Source organism: Thermobia domestica, chromosome 11, assembly GCF_964235325.1.
Source record: "Thermobia domestica chromosome 11, izTheDome1.hap1.1, whole genome shotgun sequence".
In the NCBI taxonomy this organism is placed as follows: domain Eukaryota; kingdom Metazoa; phylum Arthropoda; class Insecta; order Zygentoma; family Lepismatidae; genus Thermobia; species Thermobia domestica.
In genome coordinates, this window is record NC_137464.1 from 121,823,946 (window position 1) to 121,843,203 (window position 19,258).

The following is a 19,258-nucleotide window of genomic DNA, read 5'->3' on the forward strand; positions in this document are numbered from 1 at the left end:
ATCGTTTGTTCATGATTGTTTACATAAACTTTTCGTTTGTTCACGATTTCTAAACTACTTGTAGCAAAAGCAAAATAGGTGGTGCCAACTTCACGTAGCAAAACCCACTGTCCAAAATAAAAAAATAAACCATACAGATTGTTTGTTCATCGTTTGTTCAGGATTATTCACATAAAAGTTTCGCTTGTTCACAATTTTTGAACAATTTATACCAAAAACAAAGTAGATGGTGCCAACTTCCTGTTTCTAAAAAAGAATCGGATATCAAAAATAAACCATACAGATCATTTATTCACGATTGTTCGTATAAAATTTCTTTGCTCACGATTTGTAAACAATTTATGTCAAAAAGCAAATGGGCAATACCAACTTCAGATACCTGGAAAATTCTGGAAATTGAAAATAAACCATGCAGATTGACAGATTGATGTTTCACGGTTGTTCATATAAAAGTTTCTTTTGCTCACGATTTGCAAACAATTTACACCGAAACCAATGCGAGATGCCAAATTTACGTAGCCGAAAATTTTCGGAAATCGAAGATAACCATGCAGATCGTTTATTTATGTTGTTTTTTTTCACGATTGTTCTCGTAAGATTTTCATTTGTTCACGATTTATAAACAAAATATACCAAAACAAAATGAGCAATGTCAATTTCAAGTAGCAGAACCCATTTTCGGAAATCCAAAATAAACCATGCAGATTGTTTGCTCATCGTTTATTCACGATTGTTCACATAAAGTTTTCATTTATACATGATTTATAAACAATAGCCATACACAATAGGCAATGGCAATTTTGTTTCCGAAAAAACTTCGAAAATCGAAAATAAATCATATAGATCATTTGTTCACGATAGTTGATATAGTTTTCGTTTGTTCACGGATTGTAAACAATATAATGCAGGAATTTTGCGAAAAACCAAAAATTATTCATACAAGCAAGGAATTTCGCATAGTTGTAGTACTTAACCTCCTTACCAACATAATGAAAGTCCCCTAAGCTTCAGCCGCCATATTGGAAAATGACCGCCGATTTTCAGTTTTTCGCCGGTAACTCCACAATGAGCAGAGATGGCGTAAACTATAAACAGTGATTATATGTAGAGAATGGAAAAACACACATTTTGGTGTATAATACATCCCTCTATATTTATTCGTTCAGGAGATATGAAGTTTTAAGTTATGGGAACTTTGGTATATTGTGTTCTCTGGCAGAATTCAATCACAATAGTTTGCGTACTTATTCAAATTGTGCATTGAAATTATTTCAGTACTCTTAAACTGAAACGGAAGAACAAAGTTACCCCTTTGGCTTCAATGAATGCAGAAATAAAAATCCATAGTATCCCATTACAGTGAAAATTACATCCTTGTTTTTGATGATATCTTGAGCAGCCAACGACTAAAGGAATCGAGGAACAGGCAACAGTACGTACAACGTCGGCAAGAATTCATTTTCAAGAAAACTCAGTTACGACCTGCACTCAAGCTGAATTTTTAGGTAATCGCAGTAATAAAATTACCTTAAACAATGCCTTGGTAGCTCGTTGTTTGAAGTAAAATGTGAAGGTTTGCCAAGAAGTTAATGCTGATATTTCAATAATTAATGTACCCTTGGAAAATAAAAAATGCAAGGTGCATGTTGTTATCGGTCAGAACACTTATCTTTTAATTCTGTTAACAGCATTACCAAGGAAAAGTGTGATTTGTGGTTTCTAAGGCCTGCCTCTGGGACTAAGAAACAGAAAACTATATTTATCAGCAAAAAGTATTATTTGGGGATGAAATATGTGATGCACTCTTATTTTTGCATACACCAACAGATTGTGATACAATCTTGGCTATATATTGAAAGGGAGGCCACGGTGGCTCAGTGATAGAGCGTTCTCGTCAGGTACATGGGGTGCATGGATCCCCGCTCACGCCAAGTGAGTTTTGTGGTGGACAAACAACGTGTGTGTGGGTTTTCTTGGGGTTGCTCCGTTTCCTTCACGTTCTTCATTCCACCATTTCATTCATTTCTCATCATCACGTCTTCTTTAGCCTAGACACTGTGATATGCACAATAATATTTATATTTTATATAATTTGCATACCGAATTTTTGCTTTATATACATAATTAATTCGCGGTTTAATTAGTTTTATTTTATTTTAATTAGATGTCGTAGAAAAGAATTATACAGAACCTGAACTAATTAGATTATGTTTGTATGTAAATATTGTTTGTGTTGTATATTAATTTTGTAATGTGACATCAAATCTACGTCAACGCATTAAGATATGACTGCATAAATTAATTAAAGCTAGAAGATATTGGGATATGGGGATTCGAAGGAGCAGAAAAGACGTTGAAAATTGAAGTTTCGCAGAGTCAGCGGAACAGGAAAAAAAGGAGAAAGCAAACTTCGACGCTTTGCTTTTGTGCGAGCAAGCTTGCATGCTTTTAGCAGCGCACTGTTACCATCTCATTTTCAGATATAGGAACAAAGATGAACTAAAAAATAGAATGAAAGAGATAGGGTAACATTTGTAGTGCCTTGTATTTGAGTAGGACACTATGCGTACAGTGGACACGAAGTCGGGAAAAGACATTGTCTCCCAAACTCAAGAAATTTTCACGTGTCCATTAGAAACGTCGAATACATTAGAGTGTGACTTTTTCTAACTCCTCCCCTTTTTAGCGTTCTGCATCTCTTGAGCGTGGCGTCCCTCAACGAATTTCAGGTTGGCATAGCGAACCTCTAGAATTCAAAATTTTAGCAGTCACCCTGGCAGTCGACGAATTCTGCAGGATAATCCCGATAGATGTCACCCTTGTATTTTTGTGATCAGCTTCTGCTATAATTTCATGATGATACTATGTATAGCAAACTTTCTGGTGTTTCGATATATATTTTCATATTAGTTGGTTGATATGTTGTAATAAAGTAGTAATGGCTTGTATCAATGTAGATCCAGAGTATGGTTGCGGTTCTGTAAACTTACATGATTGCAGAACACATACTAAAGTTTTTTTTTAAATTCCCCGCAGACGCAGACCTGAGGAGCGAGAGGGATGCTCTACAGGTTATTTATCCTTTTATAAGGTTTCTAAGGTATGACAACCCCTGAGAGGCTGCATACAAGATAATTAACATATGTAGTTTCTTTATCTCACTCATAGTTAACAGATAAACATTTAAAAAACTATAAACTTTTGCAAACTAAATGTGTTTACTACACCAACCCCTTTGTTCATACAGGTGGAAGTTTGTAAACCTGCCGCCAGTAAAAGACAGGAACTGTTAAGCAAGTGTAGTTGGAAACATAATTGAAGTAATTTTTGTGTTTACACTACGATTTCGTACACAAAGCTATTGTTTGTTGTGAAGTGATATATATCAGTTCGAAGCTTATTTAATGCTCTGTACAACGAACATAAACACTTACAGTAGTTTGAGACGTGTAAGCAGAGACATACAGAAAAGTGAGTCAAAGTGCAAAACTAGGCAGAATCTAGGTCACGGAGCAATGTGCTCAAGAGGGTGAAAACCTTACACCCCTATTTTTCCTGTACTTTGAAAATGGGTGTGACGGTTGCGAGTCTTTGAAAGACAATAAACTTGTGATTGTTTTAAAAACAACGCGGGTCAGAGACTCGAGGTTAGTTGTCTTATAGCCGCGGACAAGCTCACATCGAGCTCGTATGATTTCGACGCCCGAACTGTTTTGAGCGGTCAGTTGTGGTTTAGGCGTGGATAAGCTCACATCGAGCTTGTATTAGTTCGACGCTCGAATTATTTTAATCAGTAGAAAAGTTCGCGAAATTATTGCGCGAGTGACATTACTTTCATTTAGTGGAAGTGAACCTTTATTTTGTATATATATATCATGAATTTATCCGTGTGACAAACTGTGATGACCGTTCTTTACGTTTCTTCGTATAGTGTAGCATAATAGTGTATTATAAAGCAATATGTGAATACACAGTACGAGGAACTGAGCCTTATAACTTCGTACGAAATATGCTAGTCGAAGAACGGCATCGTCACTTGTAAACAGTAATATAATAGGAATATACATAAATCATTCAGTGCTCCATGGTTATGTATTTTGTGTGTTAATCCAGAGCGTGACTTTATCATTCATCTAATGAATCGCCGTAAGACGCAGCAATCACCGAGAGGCTGTACCACGATCAGGCATCAACACCCAAGGTGGTGACAACCGACCCCTGAAGTCCCAGACAGAGAGAAAGAAAGGGGACCAGATGCAGAGAACCGTCTGCCGCCAATGATCAAGAAGCCCTGGAGGAGAGAGAAATTTCACCCACTCCAGAATTCCCGGCGACAACCCAGAAATCTTCAGGACCGGAAGTGGTCGAAGAATCTCAGGAAGTAGGAGAGATTCGTCAGTGAAGAAGATGCCAGTGCATATTTAAAGTAAAGCGCGCAAGAACGGTGAACTTAAACATACAAATAAGCCAGATCTGAGCTCATGAAAATTTATCAGTGTTGAAATTTGAATTTTAAATATTTTTTCTTTTTTTCTCGTTTCACTATTGCGAGTGATGTCTACAGTGTTTTATATCATATTGCGATCCATGATCCACTTTAAAAGGATTCAGCAGCTAACTTGGAGAGTCTCGTTTCCCATCCACCTCAGAGCAGCGAAAGGTATGTGCAAACATTTCCATGTAACATGTTTCTTTTCAGGCCGTATGCTGTGATTTGGATAAATCCATGAATCTGCTGGGCATATTTTTTTTGTTTTGTGAGTAATTTCCTATCTCAGGTCATGCGTTAAAACTGCACAGGGCCCTGTCAATAAGAATCTCATCGTTAAGTAAAGTAACCTTTTCTAAATTTTGCCTTTAATTAACTTTAGCTCTACCGACTGATATTAAATTCTTTGGCCTTCAGCTTGTGTTTGTATGCAGGGTCCGATTAGTTTATTCCCCATTTGCATATATGTATGTGATGTAGCCTCCAACATTAGCATTCCACCATTTTATTTTCATACGTCATCCGCACATCACACCCCACATTCACACCACCATAACCGCGGGACGTAAAACTTAAAGATTTCATTCATTTTCATTTTTATATTGAAAGGGTAAACTTCATCTTCTTAAGAAAATTAAAAAGATTTGAGGGTATCAGTTTTAGTGTTCAATGATCCATTGTCTACCAAAGAAACAATACCCGAGGCTGGTGAAAGATTTCTGCTTCAATACTATGATGCAAAGAGAAGCTAGAGCCTTGATGAGCATCATTATTATAAGTACATTTTTTTCATCGGTAAGTAGACACTAAGTTCTATATTCGAATTCGCAGTGCCACAAAGCAACATTTCTTTCCGTGTATATCATCAAGTGCACGAATATAAGGGAAATTCATTACAGCCTACATATTGGGGATGGACACAATCTAACAACAAATTGATGCCGGTTTGCTCAGATCTGGAACTTGTTACTTCTGAGCTATTGCACATAATATTTTGTGGGTGTAAAGATAATTGTAAGAAGAATTGTGTTTGTCTCAACGATGGGTTGTCTTATTCGCCAATGAGCCAGGGTGTTTCGTGTGATAACTACCCAGATGTTCCTACTTCGCAACAAAATGAGGATGAATTATATGCAGTTAATATTTAAATTACATAGACAAAAGAACAAACTTTAGAACATATTTTAATAATAATTTTCAATGTACGTTCTTGTATTCTAATGTATTTTAGCATCCTTAGATATAGAAAGGCAGTGGCACCTTTCAAAACAATATAAACGCTGCAGAAATATTATGTCAAAGTTAGACATTTGTTAAGGAAAGTAAACTATGCTCAATAGAACTTTATGTCTACTACAAAATAATAATATTTATCTTAAACTTTATGGATCGAAACCTGATTTACAAATGTTATTACTGTGTGATTTACAAGCCACTTATATATATAATATAATATATCTGTATTTTTATCTTCTTCATTTTAATGCACAATTTGAGTAAGTATGCATTCTATAGTGATCGAATTCTGCCGCAAAAAACCTACTGTCTGCACAAAATAACAAAGTTCCCATAACTTAAAACCTCATATTTCGTGAACGAATAAAGATAGAGGGATGTATTATACACCAAAATATGTGTTTTTTTATACTCTACATATCATCAGTCTTTATAGTTTACACTATCTCTGCTCATTGTGGAGTTATCGGCGAAAAACTGAGAATCGGCAGTCATTTTCCAATATGACGGCCAAAGCTCAAGGTCAATCCTAAGGGATTTTTAGCCTATTGATAAGGAGGTCAAGTACTACAACCGTGCAAATTTCCTTGCTTGTATGAATTGCTTGCTTGTATAAACCACTAATTTTGACCTAAAATTCCTGCACTATATCAAAAGCAAAATTGGCGGTGCCAACTTCACGTAGCAGAACCCGTGATCGGAAATCGAAAATGAACCACGCAGTTCGTTTGTTCATCGTTTCTTTACGATTTGTAAACAATTTGTATCAAAAACTAAATGGATGCTGTCAACTACAGGTAGTAGAATTCATCTTCATAAATAAAAAATAAACCCGGTAATTTGTTTTTCTTCATTTACGTTTATTAGCATAAAATTTAGTTTGTTGAAGATTTTCTCAATAATTTATGCAATAAATAAATAAATAAACAAAATGGAAAGTACGGGCCACCATACTAAATTTTCCCACTCTAATTCATTAAAGTAAATCATATTATGATGTAATAGCAACTTTTTTTTGTGTAATACGAAAATGATTAAGTGACATTCTCCGAAACCGTCGCCCTCAGAAAAGTCACCGCAAGGACTAAACTACCACGTGTGGATTTTTTCATAAGACACGACTTATGCTATGTATTGGGTTACTAATGAAATATTTATCTATATCTGAGAAAATTGTGAAAAAAGAAAAAAAAAAAGAAAAAAGTCATCCTTAGACGAAAACTACTGCTTGCGGATATTTTTATTGAGTTGATTTACGCAATATCATAGGATTATTAATCAAATATTAATGTTTGAAATATGAATGTAATTCCTTTCCAGAAAACAGTCGTAAGGAAACTAGCCCTCAAGATATACAGGGTGTTTAATAAGTAATGGTCATAAATTAAACCATAGATAGTACACGCCAAAACTAACAAAAAAGTCTTAGTAAACATGTGTCCGCAAACGCTTCGTAACGGAGATAGGGGCTGTCGAAAGTGTGGGAAAATGAAGTTTAGAGACGAATATCTCAAAAAGTATGAATCGGACAGAGGACAGTCCAACGAATGACTATCGAAGTCAGACCTGCGCTATGCAGAAATGCATAGTTGATAACTGCAATGCGCGCGCAAGTGATTCCCCATAGAAACGGAGGGATTCCCGGAAAATTGTCCAAGGAAAGGGGGCTCGAGATGAACATCGAGGGCGAGTCTATCCACCAGTAATTCATAAGTCGTGGTACCAGGTCGAAAGCTCGAAAACATACAAAATGGCGGACAATGTTTACGTGCCGTGTATGGTTTCATAACCAGCAGGAAATGAGAGGGGCAACCGAAGTGTGGTAATGTACGTTGTAAATGGCTCCAGGAATAATTCCGACAACTAATACATACGTACAAGTGTGGTAGCACTTAGGTAAATCAAACGGTATGCAAGGCACTGATGAAGCATTATGTGCTAAGCAGTTAACGTAACGAATATCCGCAAACTGGACTGCAATGGGAAAAGCATGACAACATTCGAGTACGTGGGAGGCGAATCTGAAACATTCCGCATGTTGAACGCGTAAGTCTATTACAACAAGCAAAAAATAATGGACATGTCATGTTTGTCCATATCAACAAACAGAAATCGTCACGTTGGAAATATGTACAGTATTAATCATAAGGTAAACAGTAAATACTCAGATATGTAACCACGGAAGAGATGCATGAGAAATTAACTTACCTCTATCATTAAAGTAAATGTTGGAAGTGTCGTCTATTCATGCGAATGCATGCTCGTACCCGTCTTTGCAAAGATCTACGTGCTCGTGATAACATGTCGGCATCCTGTTGAATATGTCCGCAACATTGTTCAACCCTTTCTCGAAAGTCTTCTAATGTTGCAACAAGAATAGAATAAACTTGCGATTTCACATGGCCCTAGAGAAAGAAATCTAAAGGATTTAAGTCCGGGGAGTGCGGTGGCCAAGCATTAGAGCCCCCACGTCCTATCCACTTTCGTCCGAATCGGGCATGTAAATGTTCTCTGACACGGTTAAAGAAATGTGCTGGCGCTCCATCATGCATAAACCACAGTCGCTGACGCCTATCGAGAGGTATATCTTCGAGTAGAAGCGGCAAATCGTGTTGGAGAAATCGCAAATATGAGATCCCAGTTAATGCATTAGGAAGAAAGAATGGTCCTACGAGCTGATCATCTAAGAGTCCTACCCACACATTTAAGGAAAACCTACGCTGATGTCCTACCTCCACTATTGCATGTGGATTCGCAGGGGCCCATAAATGAGAATTGTGAAAATTTACAATGCCATTCCGGGTGAATTGTGCTTCATCAGTAAATAGGACGTCAGCAGTGAAATGAGGATTGCCAGTAATTTGTCTGCGAAGCCAGGGACGTACGCAGGGGGTGGGCCCTGGGGGTCCGGACCCTCCCCGAAATTTCAGCTTTTGTGTAAATTTAGCCTACTTTTAGGGGCAATTATAGAAATTTTAATATAAAATACCCTCATATTCAGTTTGGACCCTCCCCGAAATAAATTCCTGTGTACGCTACTGTGCGAAGCCACTGACAAAACTGCATTCTCGCCAGAAAGTCTGTGGGGGTCAGAGGTTGGACACGTTGCAAATGGTATGGGTACAACTGCTGTTCATGGAGAATGTGCCATACGAGAGCATTGGATACGCGTTCGGCAAGTCTCACACGTCTTGTGCACGTTCCTGAGTTTCCGTCCACTGCCTGCAACACGCGTTCTTCTAATTCAGGGGTACGTACTGTTCTTGGCCTTCCCGGCCTGGAACAATGTGTAAAGCTTCTATGTTCTCGTAGCCGCTGATGTATTCTGATGAATGTTCTTCGGTCTGGTTGCTGTCTCGTAGGGAAAGTCTCGCGATATAACCTAGCGACCTCTACTGCATTCCCGTTTGCTTTGCCGTACATAAAGTGCGTGTGACCATACTCAATATTACTGTACATTGTATCAATGGCAAGGTAAACAATAATTTAGCAACACACTAATAGCACTAATTAACACTGCACAATGGTATCCCCGTGGCTTTGCAACACTACTGAAACTATTGCACTGTTCCCCGCAATACGATGAAGTAAGTACATCCACAACACTGTAAAGGCACGCGCATTTGACACCTCTTCAACACACAGACCTACTACATTCACTATAGGCGAGAAATACAAGCGAAGACAACGAACCTCTACACTCTGAATCATTCTCCCAAGCGACTACTCCGGTACGACAAAAGCATGTAGACCTGTAGCAGAACCCTTCAGGCAACATAATAAACAAAAGTTTAAAGGCAAGCGTGTTTCCAATTCCCGTCTGTAATCGAAACAATGTAGTGTTCTTCCATTCCATATTTCCTGGCTTACCAGCTGATTGACAAGAACTGTGTGCACAGTTTTTTTTTTACGTATACGTACAGGGGATGAACCAAATAATGAGCAACCTACAGGCGCTCGATTGATTGAGTTATTGTTGCTTTAAACGAGCTTAGGAGCTTCGAAGGACGGACCTACGATTTTGACAATCTGGGATCAGAACCACTGCATTCAGTGGGCACTTCAGCGGATTTGAACCCGCAACATCATGCGCCCAAGGTGAGCCTAACATCTTTTGCAACCCCGATTCAGTATTTTCAGCTGGCTTGCATGTTCTACCAGTGTTCCTTTCGACCATTCTATTCATTTTCGCGCATCGTTTGTTTTACCTTGGTATTGGTACAACAAAGCACTATCTGTACATGTACATTCGTCTTAGGAATGTGCTCTGAAGTAGTTCACAACATGCACCACCACCTTTCTTCGATTGCCTCTCTCATTTCCTGCTGGTTATGCAACCACACACGGCACGTAAACATTGTCCGCCATTTTGTATGTTTTCGAGCTTTCGACCTGGTACCACGACTTATGAATTACTGGTGGATAGACTCTCCCTCGATGTTCATCTCGAGCCCCCTTTCCTTGGGCAATTTTCCGGGAATCCCTCCGTTTCTATGGGGAATCCCTTGCGCGCGCATTGCAGTTATCAACCATGCATTTCTGCATAGCGCAGGTCTGACTTCGATAGTCATTCGTTGGACCGCCCTCTGTCCGATTCATACTTTTTGAGATATTCGTCTCTAAACTTCATTTTCCCAAACTTTCGACAGCCCCTATCTCCGTTACGAAGCGTTTGCGGACACATGTTTACTAAGACTTTTTTGTTAGTTTTGGCGTGTACTATCTATGGTTTAATTTATGACCATTACTTATTAAACACCCTATATATAATAGTCGAAAAGGAAGCTCATGGCAGAGAGTAAACTATCCATTATTTGTTTTACATAACAAATTACTTATTCTGTTTAGTAGTGTTATTAATAGATTGGACGAAATATGAAAAAAAAAATCGCCTAAGATGTTTTTGACAAAGAATCCTAGTTTGAAAGAACTCACCTTCAAGGATGAACTACGCCTGCTAGATTTTTTTCACCTGCTATGGAATTATGCGATATTGAAATACATCAGTTTTACGTTCTACGTTTATGCCGGCTAGGTTAAAAGAGACGGTGATGATAAGAAATGGATTGAATGGCCGAATGAACAAAGTGGGAGAAAACGGAAGAACCTCAAGAAAACCCACACATCGTGTTTGTCCACCAAAAAGTTCACTTGGCACGGTTGGGATCGAACCAGGGACCCCACACACCAGAGGTGAACGCTCTACAACTGAGACACCACACCCACCTAGTTATGCCATATTGTCAGGTTATTAACGAAATATTTAATTATAATATATGAACAACATCACCTGAATCATTAAAAAGAAATATTAATCCCCACGAATAAAGTAAAACGCGCATATTTTCACGATAATTGAGTCGTGCGATATTGTCAAAATATTAAAAGAAAAACAGCCACCTTACGAACAAAACACCATAATTCGTTTTTTTGAGAAAATGATCGGAAAAGAACCTGGCCTCTTGCATGAATTCTCTCTCGTAGATTTTCTCTCAGAAAAATGACTTATACCACAGTATATGGTTATTAATGAAATATTTATACATGAAATATAAATAAAATTGTTAGAGTCCTTTAAAAAATGTATTTTTTTGACCTTCTATAAACTACTCTCGGTTTTTCGGGGTTAGAAGAAAATTCAAACCTGAAAGTAAGGTCTGCTTCGTCGAATTGGCATCTACCATTTCTTATTTTTTTAAATTTTTCTTCATATTTTTCCATAGATTGTTTAAACAAGAATTATAATTTTAGTTTAACAATTGTGAACAAACAGACTATGGCTAACTTTCAGACTTCCAAACTATGCTATGGATATATGTGGAAGATCTTTTAGAATGACTATTATATCAATCCCTCTGTCCTCTTTCCGTCCATCCGTCTGTCTGTCTGCTGACAAATATGAGACCAAAAACTGTAAGAGATCTCGAGAAGCGGTGTATGCAATTGATTCATATTAGGTTCCGTCACCTCCGTGTACTCGAAAAGGAAATGATAAAAATTAACCACTTTTCATTTCATCCTTGATCACCTTGACAACCGTAGAACAGAAACGGCAATAGATAGTGGTAACTTGCTTTCGCAATCAATTCAGCGTATCAAGTAAAAATACCATCACTAGTCTCAATATTTTACGGAAACCGGATATGGTTGAAAATTATAAGTACCTTCTTTTTCAGTACTCGGTTAATTTTCATAGAAAAAAACACCAAAACGTACTGAGAAGTGGTATTTTGCAGTAGATTCAGCGTCCCAGGAATAGGTTCCTTCGTTAAACCTCTATTCAAACTGTAAGTGTTAGGAATCAACAATTTGTAGTTTCAGTTTTAATCGCCATAAACAACAACGATAATACATATATAGTAGCAGTAGCTTTTTAACAATCGATTCCGTGACTCAAGATAACATACCATCATCACTCGCAATACTACCAAAACCTGAAATGGTAATGGTTGAAATTTACTAGTTCATCTGGTTTTAATACTTATTTTCATAGACCTAAGACAGTTTTCTCGAAGATTTGGAAGAGTCGTTTTCTGACAATTGAGTCATAAACACTTTTATAACTTAAATTAAAGTTTAACAAGTTTCTTTCATTTTTCAGGTGAGTGTTTCTTTCATATTATTTTTATTCAGGTCACTTCTAACCGCCTGTCTGACCATACATGGTGATCACTGCATATCGTATGTTCCTGCTTCGCAGAAAGTGGTTCAAATTGTTTTTTTTTTTTACTCTCAGCATTGCCATATTTCGAAGAACAGAAAAATAATCCAACGCGTGTGTTCCTGTTTCGCAGAAAGAGAAATCTTACTTTATAGGCTATATACATTTGTGGAAAGCCTACAGTGCACCAGAAATACGGCGATATTTGTATTTGATATGGAGAAATTGATTCCATCGCAATATTGTAATCACACATACAAATTGTAACTAAAATTAGTTCATAAATTATTGTGAAAGTCAAGACGGCTGGTATATCAGTACATCGTGAAGTGAAAGGAACAAAAAGATAGTGACAATGGAACATTTAAAATTTATCTACGTCTATTTTCATAATTATATACATTGCACGGAAAGTATTTCGAACATTTTTTCAACTCTTCTTCTGCTTATTGTAAAGTAAAACTCAGTCATTGTACAGTCATTGTATATATATTAGGGTGTTAATGAACTATACCGACAAACTGTAAGAGGTGATTCCTCGTATCAAAATAAGAGAAAATGTTCATGTGGACCTGTGGGCAAAAGTACATAGTTTCAGAGCTAGGGCTATCCAAAATCGTGAAAAAGCCAAATTTCGAGAGGCCCTATTTCGAATTCGAGAAACTGTGGAATGAGGTTCTTAGCGTAAAGGAAGTCATGCACATGCAACAATGGCGCCGACTTTCCAAACTTTATGTACGTCCATATCAATGGCGGGACGTATTAGCCTATATGTTTTCAGCTAAGTCTCAATGGTTTATTGATTTATTTTTAGTTAAAATCTTTTATTAACTCTGTCATAAAGGCCTGTGCTGTGATAAAGTAAAATATTCCTTTACTATAAGGATAAGTTGGGGCTGCCCTAGCTCAGTCGATAACACGGCTGACTTAAAACTCGGGTCCAAACTAAAAATCTAAACTCTGGTCCAAACTAAAAATCTTGTGGGTGCGCGGCACCCACAAAATTATTTCTGTGGGTGCCGGAGCCCCGGGGCACCCACGTAGTCGGCGCGCATGACATGCAGTCCAAAAATGCACATTTCATTAATGTTAAATGGGTGTACAGTGTATTCTTTGCAGGGTGAAATTCCCAGACATGCGATCAACCGAATGTTGAGATATTCTCTGACTTTATGATTGGTCCGAGTAGGCAAATGATAAGACTTGATAGCAGTGAACATGGAACACTTTGGCACGATGGAAATGTTAAGGATTGTCAGCAGGACGGTCTCTGGTACTCGGGAAAGGGATGCTGCGATGTTTTCTATCACGCTTATAAGTGAAGAAAACGCGAAATATACCGTGGCGAAATGCACCGCACCACACGTTATTCTCAACGCTAAAAGACATGGAGCTGCTGCTTCCTAACACTTCCGCCTTCCGTCTGAAGCATTGGATGTTCATTGTTGTTAAGGCTTACCTCCTGTCTACTTTGGACCCTACTTGAAATCAGGATATATCTAAAAACTGTATTGAGAGTATATCTAAGAACTATACCTTGTAAGGAATACCCTGTATACCTATTGAAAATTGATCAAATATGCACTTTTGGATTATGCATGCATCATTTCCTTTACGCTGATAAGGACAAACATCCACAGTTTCTGGAATTTTAAATAGGGCCTCTTGAAATTTAGCCTTCTCGCGATTTTGGACAGCCCTAGCTCTGAAACTACGCATTTTTTGCCATAGGTCCATGTGAACTTTTTCTCCTATTTTGATGTGAGGAATCAGCTCTTACAGTTTGTCGGTATAGTTCATTAACACCTTATATATATATATATATATATATATATATATATATATATATATATATATATATATATATATCAGGCACTCTGACGTCACGACCCAACGTGCGATCAAATAGACTTCAAAATTACAATAGAAAAGCACATTCCAACCAGAGAAAACTATTAGTAAGCTCCAAATATGAGCAGGATATTTTCCTCGTTAAAGGATTAAAACGTCACACAAGATTTAGGACTCTCATTAAGTGGTCTTAATTAAACTGTGTTTTTCTGTTCTTTGTTTTACTCATTAGACCTCGTGCTGCCATTCGCATATGAAAACATACTTTCTTTCTCTTGCTCTCTCTGTAAAACTAGCATTAGCAGCAAAATATGGTAAGCATTTTTGGAAAACATGTTCTATTTCCATATCTAATAACTGTATTTCAATGAAAATTACCCAGCATATAGCCTAGAACATGTAGTATTTCTCGATTTATTTTTCTGCAAGTACCTGCATACGAATCTCCGATCCGACACCTAATTTGGGAAAAAATCTTTTCTACAAGTTTCTGGGGAAATTGTCCTAATTTATTTTGTGTGACACAAGCTCTTGATGCTATTCTGAAGCCAGATTCATTCTAAAGATAATGGTTGCGATCAATGAGTCTAAGATAATGAGAGTACAGGCAGCAGCTTTTCAAGTAAAAGTCTATGTTAGAAAAGCAAGGTTATAAGAAGGTTTAAACAAGATAAAGATAGGGTTCGGTTATTTTATTCTTCTCATGTCGTTCTTAACAAATGGTGAATATAAAAACAGTTTAAGTTGAGTTTTGCATGCTAAAACCATAATTTGCAAATTATCCTTTCGCCGTAGTCTAAACGACATGCAACCCAGTGTATTTTGAAATTTTGCTCCTTCGAAAAAAAACAGAAGTTCTGAAAGGGTGACTATCACAAGAAAAGGATCGCTTCGTATGACAACCTAATTAATTTGACTCTTTCATTTCATTAGCAATCGTAGTAATATTATGTTCAACGACGTTTTAATGATTTCGCACGGTCGATCCCAGCATGAACATCTTTAAGGAGTATGCTAACACTATTTATGATTTTCTTTCAGCATACAATTTTACATCCCGTGTAACATGGGTTCTGGTACCACGGCATGGCGCGTCCTCAGGTTGCGCATCAAAAGGCGGCCCCTAGATATAGAGGTTAGCTGCGAATATACTGAATAAGCAGTCGTGGACAGACGACTAGGAGTGGTCCTCCAGCTTGGGAGTTTGGGTAAAGCTAACAACCTCATCCAGTAAAAATAAAAGAAAGAAAAAAAGAAAAGGAAAAGAAAAAAGTACTTGTTCAGAAACATTCACAAAAGGCTCGGGCAAGGACTAATAACTTGGCACGATCTCAGCAAAAGAAAATGGACATGAGATTGGAACATGGAATATTAGAAGTCTTTATAGGGCAGGCGCGTTAAAATCCGTAACGAGTGAGTTAGAGAAATACACGATAGACGTAGTAGGAGTTCAGGAAGTTAGATGGGAAGGAAATGGATCTGTGAACTCCGGAAATTTTCCATTCTTTTACGGGGAAGGAAATAAAAATCACCAATTAGGAACAGTGGTTTTCGTTCACTCACGAATATTACCAGCAACTAAGCGGGGTGAATTTGTTGATAATAAACTTTCTTTCATTACTCTTAAGGGTCGGTAGTGTGATTTTATTGTTTTAAATATACATACACCAACAGAAGATAAGGATGACGCTATAAAAGACAGTTTTTACGAAGAAGTGGAACGGATATTTGACTAACTCCTGCGATACCATATGAATATTCTATTAGGGGATTTCAATGCGAAGGTAGGACGAGAGGATATTTTAAACCGATTATAGGGAACGAAAGTCTGCATAAGGAAAGTAATGACAATGGTGTTAGACATGTGAACTTTGCAACATCCAAAACCCTAATCATGAAGAGCACAAAATTCCCACATCGCGACGTTCATAAATACACTTGGACATCACCAGACGGAAAAACATATAATTAAATTGATCACGTTTTAGCAGGTAGAAGACAACCTAGTATAATTGATGTTCGGTCGTTTCGAGGGGCTGATTGTGACACTGATCACTACCTGGTAGCAGCGATAATACGAGAGAAGTTATCGTTGAATAAAGGTAATATTCATTTCCCGAAAACGGAGAGATTCAATTTAAAGAAATTAGAAGAGAGCCAGGCAAGAGAGAAATACCATATTGAAGTTTCGAATAGATTCTCGGCTTTAGAAGATTCGGAATGCACTAGTGTTGAGGATACCTGGATTGAAATTAGAGATAGCATTAAAATTTCAGCAAATGAAAAATTGGGACACGCGGAAATACGTAGGAACAAACCATGGTTCGACCAGCAATGCATTAAACTAGCAGAGAAGAGAAAATAAGCAAAATTACATTGACTACAAAATCCGAATGAAGTAACTACACAAAATTTCGCAGACATCAGGGGGGAAACTTCCAAAACTTTTAGAACAAAGAAACGCAATTTTTTGAAAGCTAAAATTTAGGAATTTGAAGATAATATTAAAAATGAAAACCTTCGAGACATGTATGCGAGAATCAACGAATTTAAGAAAGGTTATCAACCTCTTGCTTATATATTAAAGAAAGCTGACGGAACAGTTCTTACTGATACGGATAGCATCTTAAATAGATGCAAAGATTTCTTTGATGATTTGCTGAAAACGCAGCCAAAAACTAATGTGCCTGGAGGAAAGAAGATACACAACGCAGAACCGTATATTCCAGAACCCAACCGGATAGAAGTAGAAACTGCTATAAAGAAATTTTAGAAACATAAGTCTTCGGGTGTATACGAAATTCCGGCTGAGTAAATTTTAGATGGAGGCGAAAAATTGTGGAACAAGATACACAAACTCATTCTCCTCATCTGGAACAAGGAAGAATTGCCACAAGAGTGGAAAGAATCAAGCATTGTTCCAATTCATAAGAAAGATGGCAAAACTGACTGTAATAATTATCGAGGCATTTGTCTTTTGTCAACATCCAATAAAATCCTTTCAAATATTCTATTAAAAAGATTTACCCCATACGCAGATGAAATTATTGGAGATTATCAGTGCGGATTTAGATGAAATCGATCAACTATCGACCGAATATTTACCATTCGACAAATAACCGAAAAGAAGTGGGAATGCAATACCCCGGTACATCAACTATTTATTGATTTTGAAAAAATCTACGACTCGTTTGGGAGAGAAACATTACAGAAACAACGTTCTTACAGAACTTGGAATACCGAGAAAGCTAATTAGATTAATTAAGATATGTTTAAGTGAATCCCAAAGTAAAGTCAGGGCAGGAAAATTTTTTCCACGAGCTTTCACGTCGAAAATAGTCTGAAACAAGGAGATGCGTTGTCGCCATTATTATTCAAGTTTGTTCTGGAATACGCTATAAGGAAAATCAAAGCTAGCAACCAGAGCCTAGAGTCGAACGGTACTCACCAGGTTATGGTATATGTTGATGATGAAAATTTAATAGGGGATGATAGGAGAACAATAGAAAGAAATGCAGAGATCTTATTAAACACTTGCAGGGACATGGGTTTAGAAGTAAATGCAGAGAAAACTAAATGCATGAAAGTGCGTCGGAACCGTAATACGGCAAATTATGGATGCGTTAAAATATTAAAGAATACTTTTGATAAAGTGGATACTTTCAAATATTTAGAATCAATATTAACAGACGAAAATCATATTCACAGAGAAATTAAATGTCGACTAAAATCAGGGAATTCGTGTTAGTATTCGGTTCAAAATCTCTTGTCGAGGAATTTGAAGTTTAAAATATATAAAACGATAACCATGCTTGTTGTTCTGTATGGTTGCGAAACATGGTCGCTTACTCTGAGGAAAGAACATAGACTGAAATGTATTTGAGAACAAGATCCTGAGACGAATATTCGGACCCAAGAGGAACGGGAATGGGGAACGGCGGAAACTTCATAACGAGGAACTACATAATTTGTACGTTTTACCCAACATTGTTAGGTTCATCAAGTCTAGGAGGCATAAGTGGGCAGGACATATAGTCAGGATGGAAGAAAGTAGGAACGCTTTCAAAGTGTTAGCGGTAAGACCAATCAGAAAACGACCATTAGGAAGACCTAGGCGCAGATGGGAGGACAATATTAAGATGGATCTCGCAGAGATTGGAATACAAAGTAGATACTGGATCCAGTTGGCTAAGGATAGAAGTCAGTGGAGAGCTTTTGTGAACGCGGCATTGAACCTCCGGGTTCCACAGGGCATAAAGTTAGTTAGTTTATACAATTTTGCATCACAGACTTTTGTGTTTCTTCTAGAAATATACAAATGACAATTAGATGAATCTATGGCCAATAATAATAATATTAATAATAATAATACATGACACGGCCAAGGTTGAATTTCTGAGTTCGAGCTTCTGGTAAATACTAAATTCTCGCAAAATGTGATTGCAGCTCGTGTTGAACAAATAACGTACAATTAAGTTTACGCCAAGTTTTGTACCAGCACGTGTGAATGTAAAATCGCGGATAGCCTCTACACAAGTGTGAAATTTGAAAGCTACTATCCGATTTCCTCTATCAAAAAGGAACACCTGAATAAAACAACAATCATGGTTCTGAGTTTAAAATAAGACAATAAGAGTAAATAAGGTAATTACAACTGTATCAATGGTAACCTTATGACAGAATCAGGAAGAAACCTGGACGGGGATACGAACTCTGGACCAGATTATTTGAACCTGTGATGTCTGTTCTATATTTTGCCTAAATTCCATGTATCTCGCGTTAGCAGTTTGGGCATGACCGAATTGTTTTTTTTTAATGTTTGAATGCTTCTGTATGTTGCATAATGTTGCATCAAGATCTTTTCACGAAACGAAATCTGATATGGTACCTCGCGTGTCTCCACCCATCTTTAAACATTGGTTCTTGAAGAGACGTAGCATCTCAGCCAGGGGTGAGGCTAGAACCAGGAACGTCAAGAGCCAATTCGAGCCCCGGGGTTGAGTTATCATCGGGCCCGGTAT

General features: G+C 37.5%; 1 long non-coding RNA gene across 1 annotated transcript in view; it reads left to right on the forward strand.

Annotated features, from left to right (window-relative positions):
* Nucleotides 1-3,669: 3,669 nt before the first annotated feature.
* The window catches only part of LOC145663656 (uncharacterized), a 94,202-nt gene continuing 78,613 nt past the window's right edge, over nt 3,670-19,258 (forward strand). Inside the window, exon 1 of the long non-coding RNA XR_014127216.1 lies at nt 3,670-4,660. This is a non-coding gene — a long non-coding RNA (uncharacterized LOC145663656). The remainder of the gene's footprint in view (nt 4,661-19,258) is intronic.